At 45.0% G+C, this 14,538-nt stretch overlaps 1 long non-coding RNA gene across 1 annotated transcript in view; it reads right to left on the bottom strand.

Moving 5' to 3' along the window:
* Positions 1–6,029: 6,029 nt before the first annotated feature.
* Positions 6,030–14,538, bottom strand: part of LOC114059973 — a 10,820-nt gene continuing 2,311 nt past the window's right edge. The window contains exons 2-3 of the long non-coding RNA XR_003571790.1: positions 6,250–6,356; positions 6,030–6,165 (exon numbers count right to left, since the gene is read on the bottom strand). This is a non-coding gene — a long non-coding RNA (uncharacterized LOC114059973). The remainder of the gene's footprint in view (positions 6,166–6,249; positions 6,357–14,538) is intronic.

Here is a 14,538-nt window from a genome sequence, read left to right as displayed (position 1 = left end):
CTGCATGTTTCACAAAGGGCTGCATGTTTCACATGTCATTTCTCTCAAAAATTCCTTACAGAGTGGCACTAGCCACTTTCCATCCCTCTAGGTTTCTTTGGGATGAAGGAAATATAAAATGCTTGCTGGAATTTTGCTGATTCCCAAGCCATCCACCTTTAAGAACTACTGGATGACAGTTGGCCCACAGTTGCATATGAAGATTTTCTACCCCATCAAATCCAGACACGAATGGCTCACAGAAGATACAGGGAAATATGGATTGTCTATGAGTGAGGGGCTATTGGACACAGAACAGGTCTAGCTAAATCCTGGAAAATTACATTCTCTGGTTTTAAGTCCTCTGTTGGTACATGGGCCCAAGATTCCTGTTTTATCCCAGGATCTGTTCCACCGCCTTCCCTCACATATGACATGTACAATACTGCTTCCCTACAGAGCTAATCCCACAGACTTGATCAAGATTACTGCTCAGGTAGCTTGAATACCTTTCTATCTAAGAAACAGTGTTAGACCAAGTCTCAGGAGAGGAGCCAGTCTCTGTGCGCAGTCCTAGGAGCAGAACTAGATCTTTACTAAAACTTGCTGCCCTGATCCAGCAGATCCAGCAGTTGAAACAAGAGGGAGAATTGCATCCCTTCTTAGCCTTGGCTCTGCCAATTCCCACCAGTTACTGAGGCTGGTTTTCACAGTGCAGAATCCAGTAGAACTGGATTGAAACCAACATGCTTTTTTCCTGTTGAGGATCTGACTTATATTCGAAAATCTCTTCAATTTTCCATTTCCTGATACAAAAGCCATTGGGAAGACCAGATATAGCCTGATGGGTTAGATTTTAAAGATATGTTGGACACTAATAATTTCTGCTGCCTTTGGTTAAGATCCCCAAGGCAATAATAACGGAAGCTGTAAAAATATATCCCTTATTCATCATGGCTTTACGTCAGAAGTTTACTGCTCTAATCATTAACTAGCCTGCTGCATTATCTATGAAAATTGCTTGGTAATATTTATGAAATGTGACCTTTGTTAATTCAATGTTACAAAGTGTTGGATTCATTCTGTTTGCAAGTGGAACAGATTTCCAAATCACTCTGCAATTAGTACAGTTTGATCTAACCAGCCTATCTCTGCATGGGGTAGCCTTCTACTGAAACAGCAGGATCGCTGTCAGAAATGGAATGTATTTTCCGTATGGCTGAAAGTATGGCTGTGACACCTGCTTGCACTACATCATCTTTGGCAAAGGTAATTGCTGAATGAATATTCTCAATAAGGGAAAACAGTAACCAGACTTAGAAAGATTTTTGTTATGAAAAATACCTCAATTAACAAAAATAAAACTATCCGCAAGCACAAATGATTGCTACGTGTAATATCGTCAGCGGAAACCAAGAGGAAATAGGACAATGTTAGGCTGAAATGGGCACAATTAGCCATTCCACAATGGATACAGATAAAGGAATTGCAAGTGACAACAGGAAGATTCAGGGGACTAAGGGAATCGAGATGCTTTGGTGTGAAATACTCCTAATCACTTCAACACCACAAATAGGACGGAATGGTAAAGTCCTTCTCCACCTAAAAAGTCCATCTTCATGATCCACCTATTGCTACCACAGATTTCTGATTCTCACAGGACAACCTGTACTGCTTCAGCATATGGGGTGTTCTGAAGGAACCAAGTTTCATTGGAGCAACAAATGTGCTGGACAAGAATCACGCAGTGAAACCATGTGGCACCATTCAGCAGCGGATCAGTAGGAATGTGTAGGGTCTGCTTCGTTATTGTCGTATTTTTCCATTCCCAGAGCTCTGCGTGGTCAGTGTCAGCACTCCCATTTTCAATACAGGATAACCAATGCTCACTCCAGCTGGGACTGCCTCATGTGACACACCACTCTGGGAACAAACTGAGCATCTATCTGTCCTTTCATTATTCCCGAGTTTGTCCACCAGCAATGGACAAAATCAGAGCTTGGTTTGATGAGCCAAGTTAAGCTCTGATGAAATCTCTATGTGGACTCATAAAAGACACCAGTCTGGCCCTGTGTTTGATTTTCCTCTAGTGTGACATCTGACTGTGCTTTCCTCTGCAGGAAACAAACATCCTCTTGGATAAAGCAGGGACTGGAAAGCCACAGAGGCACCCACTCTCATGTTCTGCTCCTGGTGCGGGAACAGAGAAGGAGGCTGAGGCAGAGTTGGAATGGGATGGGCAGCAGGTCCTCATCCAGGACAAGCTGGTGCAGCTGCCCTGCAGACAGCACAGCTCTACCAGGCCAAGGGCAGTTTGATGTTGAGACAGCAGCACAGGCTGCAGAAAGCCCTGCCCATGCTCTGCTGCCAGTCAGTCCTCCGTGGTTCATGCTTTGGTCCTAAAATTTGAAGCTGCCTGCAAGCCTGGCCAGCAGTGCCTGATGAACCTCCCCTCTCCTGTGTCCTTGACAATGTGCCGGAAAACAGAGGAGCTGCTAAGGAAACAAATGTGAGTTGTGCTTGTGAATTACTTGGGTTTCTTGGCATCTGGCTGAAAATTGTGGCACTCGTTCCCAGAACTCCCCAGAATCAGGGAATCCTCCTTCCTCCACGTCACTCCGTTGTCTCCCAAGGGAAAAGAAAAAAATACAGACATTTGAACAAGGAAATAGCAAGTGAGAATACAGAGATGTGTACAGGCTTTTATGATATGGGAACTGGGGAAAAAAACAGGCTCTGTAAGTACCAGTACCATGAGCTGCAGCATTGCCTGCTAGTGGCAGTGGGGAGAGGGACCCTCTGACAGGCTGCATTCACCACAGCCCACTTACCCACCAGGTGCATTTATTTGGATGCCTTTCCCATTTCTCAAAATTGTTACCTAATGCAAGAAAATTCAGAAGGGGTTAAATCATGTGCTGCGAACCAACTGTCAAGAAGGAGAAGATTTGAGAGTGAACATGTGAAACCAGGGAGAAGGGGAACAAGCAGCTGCTCTAATGGGATGAGCTCAGCCCCTCCAGGTGTCCCAGGAACAGGAACACGTGCCCTGGCAGCCACAGTGAAGGCAACAAGACTGGCAGTAACTGCAGCACTCAGAAGTGGGGCAGCAACAGCACAGGCATAGCCGCCCTCTGGATTCTTGCTGGGGCTCCATCGCATGCATTTATTGCAGTTGCGTGTGCCCACACTGGTGCAGAATGGGTGAAGTCCTGAGGGGATCTGGCTATCCCACAGCTCTAAGGCAGGCACAGATCCAGGGAAAGACGGAGGCTGGGAGAGAAGAAATGGTCTGGCCAAAAACATGTCTAGAAATCCCCAGGGTCCCGCTGGAGAGCAGTGCTACAGCCAGGTTCCTCCCCACTGAGCTGAGCAAGTTCCTCTCTGCAGCAATCAACGCAATGTTTTCTTTTCTCAGAATCAAGGATTGCTCCATCAAACAAAAGATTTTCCACCTACCGAGTCCTTCCTCAAAGATGGGGCTCTATCTACCATCCACTGATGTTCTCTTTCAGGAAACACATGTATGAGTGAGTGTGATGAGAGAGCACCCCACATCTTTGTAATGTCTACAACATACCAGCATCCACAGTGTGAAATCCCCATTTGGTTTCAGGTCGTCTCTTTGCCCTTTTTTCCAACCACTTCAGCATTTTTGAGCTTCTGAAAGTGTAGGAGTTTCTACTTTTTTGCATAATTAGGAAATTGAGAGCTGTGGTTTATCTACTTGTTTCCTGTGAAACACAAAGGGTTGAGAGATTGGGGGAGTGTGTGGGGTGGGGTGTTTAGATAAGGCTGCCTAGAGAGTACAAGGATGGGTGTGCAGTACCACAAGGAGAGATTTTTCCCTGGGTCCCATTGGCATAAAGAGAAGACTGCAACTAACATTTGTCTGTGGAACTAGACTTCTTGTCTGTGGACTTGACTTCTGAGAGTATCCCTGACTCCCAAAGGGATGTCCTGCCATTTGCTGTCACTGTAGCTCTCAGTCTGTGGTTCAATGGCCACGACAGCCCTCCTCTCTTGCCAAGGGGCCCTGCAGTGCTGGCCAAGCACCCTCTTCTTCACCAATGTTCATGACATTTTCTGCTGTGAAAATCCTTTCCCACATTGCAGTGTTTGCCACAGAAAAGTTTTGTTGACTATGAGGTGTTTTGAACAACTTGATAAGGAAGGGGCATGGAGGGTGAGGGATGTCTCATCCATGAAGATATGGGCAGCACTGATGGAGAGCTTGGTGCTCCCCCATCAAGCTGCCCTTTCCCATCCAAGCCTCGGCCTGACATGGGCTGGGACTGCCCAGATGGGGAAATGGCTCAGGGAAAGCAGGAGGAAGGCATGCCATGATTCAGCAGCACTCCTTTTTGCAATCAGCTTTCCAGCTGCCAAAAGAAGGCAAAGTTCCTGTTTGAAAAGGTTTTCAGTTAAATATATCATAAAAGGTAATAACAGATATTTCAAGATGTAAACAGTAGCTCTTTTCTTTAAGGGAAAAAAAAAAAAAAAGGCAATTACAGCCTTTGCATGTTGCTAGATGTTTACTAACATGTAACATAACTCTAGGGATCAAAAGTGGGGAAAAGAAACTGGATTAAAGGAAATGTGGGCTTTTTTTAACTGAAAGTGTGCACCATAAAACTATTATGCTGAGAGGATGACTAATGTAACCAGTGTGTGTTTTGAAGCGTGTCATGAACACTTTTTATGCTTTCTGAACACACAAAGAGAAACCCCAGGAGAGAATTAATTTACAAATCTGATTAAGCATAGTGCCTAAGTGGCAAAAAGCATCATACAATAAATAGTAGACTCCACAGGTGAGCAAAGCTTTAAAAAAATAAAACAAACATACTCTACAAAGAGCCCAGATGTGTGCATTTTGGATAGTTTAATATGTTTGAATAGATGTCAGAGGTAGAGACAATGAAAGCAGAGGTTACGCTGAAGTAATAATACTGACCTCTTCTTCATTAAGCCATCATACTGCCTGCTAGTGTAAAGCACATATCTGAATTTGGAAAGCAAAGGCAAGGCTGTGAACAGAAGAATGAGTCCTAAGATAAGGATTTTCTGCTTGATGTCAAAAAAGACTTTAAGTGTATTGCTTGGTCAGTCATAGAGGAATAAGTAGGGGTGGACCAAGAACCTGCCTGGGTTTTTTTCCTCCTCACCAGACACAACCTATTCCCCACCACTGACCCCCAGAGTAGGGCCAATCTACCCCAGCACCAAGTCTTTCCCCTTGGGTGCAAGATCTGTGCTGCTTTGCACAAGGTCATAACAGGGTCCTGCTCCAGCTGCTTTTGGCACCAGTCTTGGCTTCTCAAGTCTCAACAAAAGCTACCTTTTGTGTGGGTTGTGTCAGCCTTCGTTCATGCACAGTTATAGTGTAGTTTATGATAGCGTTTCAGAACTGAGCAGTACTATTGCTCAGCAATCAGGGGTTACAACTCCTCAGGAACTTTCTGAGTTTGCAGGAGTTTGGATGCTAATTACAATACCTTATAGCCATAGACCAGGGATGCCTTCAAACTCCAGACATGTTTATTAGAAGTTAAAGCTTTAAGTCTAACCAGTGCACCTCTGAATATTACGCCTATCTTTTTATACAGTGGGAATATACTTTTACTAATCTTCTCACCCCCCTGGCATAACTGACAGCATCTATAACACTTAAACAACCCTCATCATTTAATTAAAAAACAGAGAGGTGACAGAGTGACTTGGCATGACTTACACTTTCCCATGTGAGTGAGTGGTGAAATTCCCCATCCTAATATTGTTATGGAAATTGTCTGATACAGGTCTACCTTTCACCATCCTTAGCACATCCAAATGGGAGGCAAAAGTGAAAATCCATCCTGTGTTACACTGATCCCAGTGAATAGAAGGAGGACCATTTTAGTCCTGAACAGGACTTGAGGTATCCAAGTTACTACAAGTTATTACAGGTATCCATTCCTTTAGTGATGAGATCTGGGATTTTTCTGGGTTTCTACTTCTCTCTTCATAGGGAAGATTTATTCATAACAACTTTCTCCTACCTTCGTCTGTTTTCTCCGTGTTGACTGTAAGGTCTTCACATTAGAAAAAGCTCTCTCATTGTGTGTAGGTCATCTAGACTAGTCTTCTGTAGATACCAACAGACCAGCAACAATGAAGAAGAGCTGAAGAGCAGCCAGTGTCCTGAGAAGGTGGAAAAAGGAGAATCCATTAAGCAATGCCCTGAAACTTCTTTTCTATGGGCTGGTAAAACACACATTCACTTACACAATGCGGGCACTGTCAGTGAGGCAGGAAGTTGTGTCCTCGGTATCAGGTCTCTGTGCTGTAACTGCAGGGAGTCCAACACCTTGGACGTGGCTCAGGCAGAGAATCTGTGTCACACGAAAGGAGAGGAATGGAAACAGCGTGAAACCATCGGCAACAAAGGAAGGCGAACAAAAACAGGACAGAAGGGATCAGAGACACAGAGCCAAGTACAAGGCAAAAAAACAGACCTGTGGAAAGCTGGTAGGAAAACAAATAAAGTAAGTTTAAATTCTCCATCCTGCCTCCCAGTTTCTTCCACCTCACTAGCTCCTTGTTACTGAAATTTTCTCGCAGTGTGCTAAAATCAACACAAAGGATGTGGCATCCCACATGACACTTGCAGGGTAAACATCTGCTTGGGGATGAATCATAGAATCACAGAATACCCTGAGTTGGAAGGGACCCACAAGGATCATCAAAGTCCAACTTCTGGACCTGCATAGGACACCCCCAAGAACCCCCATGTGCTTAAGAGTGTTGCCCAAACACTCCTTAACTCTGTCAGGCTTGGTGCTATAACCAATTCCCTGGGGAGCCTGTTCCAGTGCCCAAACACCCTCTGGGTGAGAACCTTTTCCTAATATCTAACCTAACCCACCCTGACACAGTTTCAGGCCATTCCCTCAGGTCCTGTCACTGCTCACCACAGAGAAGAGATCAGTGCCTGCCCCTCCTCTTCCCCTCAGAAGGAAGTTGTAACTGCAATGAGGTCTTCCCTCAGCCTCCTCTTCTCCAGGCTGAACAGACCAAGGACTTCAGCCACTCCCCACACAGCTTCTCCTCAAGACCCTTCACCATCTTCGTTGCCCTCCTTCGGATTCTCTCTAATGGCTTAATATCCTTCTTACATTGCAGTGCCCCAAACTGCCACAATGTTCACAGTGAGGTTGCCCCAGTGCAGAGCAGAGCAGGACAATCCCCGCCCTGGCTCAGCCAGTGATGCTTTGCCTGATGCCCTCCAGGACATGGCTGGTCCTCCTGGCTGCCAGGGCACTGCTGACTCATAGGAAGGTTTGCATTTTGCATACATCCCATTTAGCAGATACAGTGCTGTGTGGGTTACATAAGGCTGGGTCATAACCCCCACATGCTACAGCATCTTAGATTCTGGTCCCCAAACAGACAGAGCAGTTTAAGTGGTATTTTTTTGCATGCAAGACTGCTTTTGGCAAGTTTTTCCTTTTGGAGGTCTTCCTTTTCCCCTCCATGATGTCAAAGAAGTGTTTTGGGCTTGTTGAGCAAAGATCTTTCCTTTGCTGGGATTTAGTGCCTCAAGCAAAGCCCTGAACCCAACAGTCATCTTGAAGGTTTAGCTGGGAAGAATAATGGGGAAGCTGCACGTAGGATCATTGTTTGGCCAGACCTATGCATCCCACCTGTGAGCCCTGAAAAAAGTAATCACTAAATCAGTCCTATCCACACAGCAATAGCAGGAGTCTGACAACACTTAGATACTCATTAGCATGATTGATTTCCCATTATCTAATTAATTACTGCAGATTTCACATTTTTACGTTACCTGCTCTGCCATTTGCCCAAGAACGGCAAATGGCCCATCACCACAAAGTGATGGCACTGAATTTGTCTTTGTCCTGTGCTTTACATTGTCCCCCAAATTGGTGCAGAACTCCAACCAGGCACTGGCAAGAGTGGCCCAGGAGGTCTCTGGGTGCTCCATCCCCTGCCTGAGGCTGGAGCCAAGCCTCTTGCCAGCTTCTCATGCTGGAGGTGCCAAAGGTTCTCCAGGTAGCCCATCCCCGTGCCTTGCTGTGCTCGCCAACAGAACATTTTGCTGATATCTGACCTCCTTGTTGCACTTTAAATGCATTGCTTCTTCCTCTCTTGGATGCTGAAAGCTGATGATTTCCTGCTTGCACTAGCTTTTTTGTTGCATAAGGAAGGGAGCTTGTTACAGTCATCCCACCTGACACTTCACTGTTTCCATACATACACCAAGAAAAGAGAGTTGGCCATTTTCCGTGCTTTAGGTGGAATAGGAGACTGCAAGACAGTGTGAAATCAAGCCCATAATTATTTATTCTAAACCATACGTTACAGATACGGTTCCTACAGAGTGCTCATCTAACATTCAGTTTCATTTCTCCATAGGAGTAATTAGCTTGCAATGAGGAAAATCATTTAATTAGGCCCACAACTGATTAGAGCCTGGTGCATAGCCTATCGAAATAAAGGAGAAGATACAAATTGATTTCAACGTGTTTTGGGTCAGACCCAATCTTCAAAGCAAATAGAGAGATAAGACAGCATCTGCTGAGTATTCACCTGCCAAGGCTTTGTGCTGATCTCTAATTTTAGGTCCTACAGGCAATTGTCCAGGTTATTTACCACCTGGGCTGTTTTGATCTTCTCTCAAATGTATGTATTGATGTACGAGCTCTCTTATCTCTACGATGATAACACTGGCCCCAACTATAACAGCAGCAAGAGGCTCAGGATCAATACTGATTCCTCCATCATTCAGCTGAACAGCATTTTATTTACCTAATTACTAATATCTGTTAAGGGCCTGGACTGGAAAATCTTGACTAAGCAGTCTAAAATGCTATAGCTGGACATGCTATAGAAATGCAGAGTGTTATTATCACTGTACAATACGTGATGTACCTACAGTCTTCCTGTCACAAATTCACTTGGTTCCATCACAGCTAATACAAATAAGTGACAGAATCCTATGGCTGGCAGTACATTTTCATCAGCCACATTAGGTATTATTTTTTCCCTACTGGGAATAGAACTCAGAAATTTGCTTACATAATTACTGCAAGCCTATAAATATGTTACAGATATCTGTCCTCTGATAAAAACCTGTTCTCCCATATAGGTATGCAGACACTTGGCTCCTGGAGAATGGCTGTATGGAAAGACATCACGGGTCCATCTCTAATTTCCTTCTCATCTCAAAAGCTGATTCACCCAGATTACAACTCGATAGATTTTGCATGTCCAAGCACCCAGATGAGCAATTCCCATGCTTAAATTTGTAAACATAACTTTTTCTTTCTTGGTTCCTCCTCCTTAATAAATATTCTATAAACTAACAGCCTCTATCTACTTTATTGGTCTCCATAGGACACATGAACTCATTCTTCCATATCCAGATGGATTTTGAGACAGAAGTGCAATATAAATTCATTGGAGCTTCTTCCTATAAACTCAGCAGACATGACTGACAGATACCCAGGACGCAGGTACCTCGGGCAGAGAAAATGTTACGTTTTTTACTTTACAGAATCACAGAATCAACTAGGTTGGGAAAGACCTCTGAGATCATCGAGTCCAACCTATGACTGAACACCACCATGTCAACCAGACCATGGCAGTAAGTGCCATGTTCTAAGGACAGATGTCACTGAGACTGTGTCACTGACTGATTCTGTTCATAAATGCCAGTTGCCTCCCTCCTGAAGTGGACATTCTGTTTGCCAAAGGCAGGCTGGCTTCAGCTCCCTTTGCTAGCACATGTGCACAACTGTGCTCTGTTTCTCCCTCTGTGCTGGACTGCAGCAGGGTGCTAAGCGTCAAGGCAGCCCAGAAGATGATCACAGCAAGGCCGAATATTCTTTTACTGCTATATGATGGGCTTGTGTCAAAGTTACCTAACAAGAAGGTCACTCTAACGAAGTGAGTCTGAGCCATGATTTCTTCAAAGCCTCTTTGCATTGCACTAGTCTATATATTTTGTGGAAGCTTAATGCAATACAAGTGTACACAAAGCCCCTTGTGGAAGCTTAATGCAATACAAGTGTACACCAAGGAAATGTAATAAGACCATGACATGCCTGAGATTCAGACCTGAAATCATGTAACAAATCCTAACCCTGCAGTATATCTTAATGCCAAGCATGCCAGACTGGGGACTGGGATACCCAGCCCTCCTCCCAGCCCTTCTCCTGCCTTTGCTGAATGACGCTGGCCAATTGTTTCGCCACTGTCTTGTTTCTTTTTTGTCTTTTAAAATGAAAGCAGTGACACCACTGCCTTCTGTGAAGCGCTTCCAGTGTGGCAGCCTCAGTGAGGATTTTTAGGATGAAGCTTTTCAAAATTGCCAGGCATGGTTTAGGCAGAGCAGGATGATGGGAGCAAATCAGTGTCTCTCAAGCTTTTCAATCTATTCCTCACTTCAATCAGTTAAGAATAATTTCATGCCTGATCACAGAAATGGCTGCAGGGCCTGGCGGCAGGGTACTGCACGTCTCGCTAGTCCGGGAGTGCTGGCGGAGAGGGGCAATCGAGGTCCCTGCAGCCAAACTCTCAAGGACGCTAAGATACAAATGTTGTCTTTCATAATAACAGCAATTAACAAGAAATGAATGTTACAAGGGACTGGCATTCAGTTTGAAGTACTTTTTTTTTTTTTTCTTTTTTAGATTTGACTTTTAAGCATGTGTGTACTATAGCATTACATAAATCCTTCCTAAATCCCAAACAAAACCAGGAAAAATTCAATTGCTTTGGGAAAGCCAGTGACTCAGTGCAGCAAACAACTAAATGGTCAAGGCCAGGCAGCAAGCTGGGCTAGTGAGCATCACGTAGAGAGCCCAGCAATGCAAATGTGTGGGAGCTACATGGTCCATAGGACCCCAGAGTATCCATAGTACTTCTTGTGGTCCTAGACCAAGCTACTCTCCAAGCCTATGCCTGGGTAGAGTTCAAGGGGTGTGGCAGGTCAAGGACCAACCCAGGAAGCACATGGGGTTGAGACTGCACAGACATGACTCCTCCACACTACACAGTCCCTCAGTACTGCAGCAGCAACTCGTTAACCCCGATACCCCACATACCTTCATATCACATAACCTCAGCTTTAAGGTCTGAAAGCAGCTCCCTAAAGGGCTGCCACACATCTTCAGGCACTTTGAACTTAAAAAACTCACCCCAAACTAAAAGCAAACCACACATTTAATAAAGTGATGACTAAAAGCCACATGTGCACCAGTAGCAGTCCAGAGGAGATGCGGGGCCAAGCAGCTGCAGTGACACCTGCCATCTGAGATCAGGGATGGAGAATGGTCTTTGACCCCGCTTTACTCGGCAGAGTAAATAGAATCAGTGTTTCCAGTTGGGCTTGGGCTCTGACAGAACTGTTACTTCTGAAACTTCTTTCTGTTCAACTTTCAGGTGTTTTGGCTTCTGCACCTAGGAAACAGAGTTCATGATTTGAATCACAGGTAAGATGAGAAATTAAATGGGATTTGAGATGCTGAGTCAGGGAGCTGAAATTTGTCAGTGGCAGCCCTGAGTGCAGATCCCCTCCTGTGTGGGAAGACAACTAACTCTTTGCTGATTACTTAAACCTTGCAACACCCAATGAAACAGGGGGATGGACTCCAAGGCACAGTGCAAGGGCTTATCTTTGGATATAGGGATAAGATGGAGTAGGGAATTAAAAAAAAGATAGAAGAAAGGTATATTCAATAGCAGCAATGAGTCAAACATGAAAAGCAGCATAGGCCTAATTATTCCTTTAAGGCCATAGGTGGGGAATAGTGAATGAAGTTGCTTGAATTATTGGTTGTCAGCTTCAGACCTCTGCCCTCAGCACAGCTCAGGGCAGTGAGCGGTTCTGATGTCACTGATCTAACATGCCAAATCATATGGGGCGGATTTTGGAAAAGAAAGGCACTATAACATTTAAAATTGTAAATATTACCACTCCAATCACCAAGTGCAGGCGGCAAAGAAACCGCAAACAGTTCAGGTTTTGGGGTGTGGCTGCTGATGGCTGTCCCTTCTGCTTCTAAATATAAAGTTTTTCAAACTTCACCATGAAGTGACAGCTACCCCTTATCACTGAAGGCCAGCTGTTTCTTTAGCACTCAGCTGTTCCTGCTGCTTGCTCATAGAAATGGAAAAAAGCTATTTAGAGACGCAAATCTGCAAAGCCTTCGAGCACATGTATCTTAGAGCCCGTCCTTCAGATCTTAAAGTAATTCGGTTGATCTTCTTTCACACACATTTTACACCTCTGCACCCACGCTGACACCACCAAAGCTAGTCCTGGTTCCCTGGCACAAATAAAACCACATCCAGAACGATTCCTTCTAGGTTTTTTTAAAGTTTTTAATAGTGTCTCCTGAGATGGACTCAGTTGAGTTCACTGCCTGGGAGATGCACCTACAGGTCAATGTGTGTCACTGCTTGTTTGGAATGAGCCAGCCCGTACACTGCCCTTCCCAAATGCATGTGGGTTTACTCTGGATTTCATCAGCAGGGGCTCTGTGGGTTTGGGGGTGGGGGGGATGTGTGTGTTTACACGGATTCTTACAGTTCAAGCAGAGTAAAACAGTTTATGACTCCTGGGGCCAAGAGCCACCATGAACAGAGATCAGCTGGACTCCGTGATTGCACTGGCCCCCATTTTGCAGTGCTCAGCACCACTGCATGACACTTACTCGTGTAGTCCAGCTGGCCCCTCTATTCCCAAAGCAGTCTTTCTATGCAGGGAAGGGTACAAGGACAGGGCCCTGGAAAGTAACAATATCAATGTGAAATTGTGCTCAGTGATCCTAAAACAACTGCCTTCAAAATACTTCTGCCCACATTGAACAGCAGAGAGAGCAATCACATTGAGTCTGATGGTTTTGACCCTGGGAGTGGTTAGAGGTGCTGGGTTTGGGTCCCAGGTAGTGCAGGGGAGGCTGAGGCAGCTTCAGTTCAGCAGTCAAGAGCTCTGAGGAGTGTTTGGTGATTGCTCATTGTCACCAATGGCCAGTAGGGTGCTCAGCACGGGCCGTGCACCCTCCCGAAGCACTGCCCTGTGCAGTGCTGTGCTTCTTTGGACTCCTGTGTGTTTCCAGAGCCAAGTGGTGTGTGCTCACAATGTGGTGGGGAAGAGCAGGAGAAGCTTCAGGCCTTCAGAGCCTCAGTAAATCCACACCTGGATCTTGGGCTTTCATACATACATGTACCACTTTTGCTGAGGTGCATTTATATACCCAGCACATTCATCTTCTGTTATGGACATGTGACTGATTCCACAGCTCACGTACAAAACGGTTTAAGATAGACAAGTATACAAAGAAATATAGGTGTCCTGAAGATCTGAGGTCCTGCTGGATTGCTGTGGCTGTGGAAGAGAACAACGGTGCCTTATCTATACCTCTTTGCATCTTTTTCACTAAGTGCCCTATGCATGTGGTTAGGCAAAGGGAACTTTCTTTCCTGTGTGGACAACACAGACCTATGCATATATGGTTTCATGCTGTTTTGCAACAGAAGGCAATGTCAAATAGTGTCTAAACCTACTTCCAGTTAACAGTGAAACTGCCATAGGTTTCAATGGGTTTGCAGTAAAAACTGCACTGTCTCACCCATATGCAGCAGAATTTCAACAGTTCAAGCAGCACGTGCAAAATGTTGCAGCAATTTCTTTTTTACCTTTGCAATCTACACACCAAATTCCCTTCCACCTTGTAATTCACAGGGTCAGACTTTTTCCAAACAGATATAAAATTCTCTTAAATTACAGTCACAATGCTGCTTTCTTCATTGCCTTGTATTTTCTCTTATCCCTCTTGCCTGGACTAAACGGCAGTAAAATGTGATCTGCGTTTCAGTAATGTTCAAGAGCCGCATTACAGTTGTGCATCCGAGGCAACAAGATACAGATTTAATACAAAATCAGGTGTAATGTATATGTGGCTTTACCTCAGTGCTGCAAAAACAGTAAAGCATAATCCTTGTTTTAATCTGAATCGCTGTTATCCTCTTAAAAGGAAACTGGCCGACATCTTTTGCCAAGGAATAAACACACAGGACAATACTCCGCATCCCTCCTCTATGCTGACTAGCTCTTACCCAAACAGCTCAATTAAAACCAACGGGACCACTTGTGTGCCTAAGTGCTATCCTGCAGGAGGGCTGATTACAGGCTTCGGCACTTCTGGCCTGAAGATGCACCAGCGTGCGATCACAGCACAGCTTAAAACACGCCTAGTTTAAAACTACTTGCTCGTGTTAAAACCAGCCAGTTTCAGGCAGCAGCTGTGCATGAGCCATCTGAGATAAGGATGCAGAGCTAGCAGCGCGAACAGGGTGGTGTGGACAGGAAAGGTGCCGGGCTCCTTCCTGCTCAGCCTGCGCGCCAGGAGCCGGGCTATTCTGGTAGATGGATTCTGTGTACCCAGATGACGACAGGCAGCTCCATGTGCTGGCAAGGGCTGGAAAGCCGGCAGTGACTCTGCCCGCATTTCTGAGAGCTTCCCACTGCTCCTTTTTTTTTTTTTT

The sequence above is a fragment of the Empidonax traillii genome, unplaced genomic scaffold, assembly GCF_003031625.1.
Source record: "Empidonax traillii isolate 1590-97213 ecotype Southwest subspecies unplaced genomic scaffold, ASM303162v1 scaffold250:size724861, whole genome shotgun sequence".
NCBI lineage: Eukaryota > Metazoa > Chordata > Aves > Passeriformes > Tyrannidae > Empidonax > Empidonax traillii.
The sequence above is the reverse complement of the archived record's forward strand: the minus strand, read 5'-3'. Positions and strand labels throughout refer to the sequence as shown.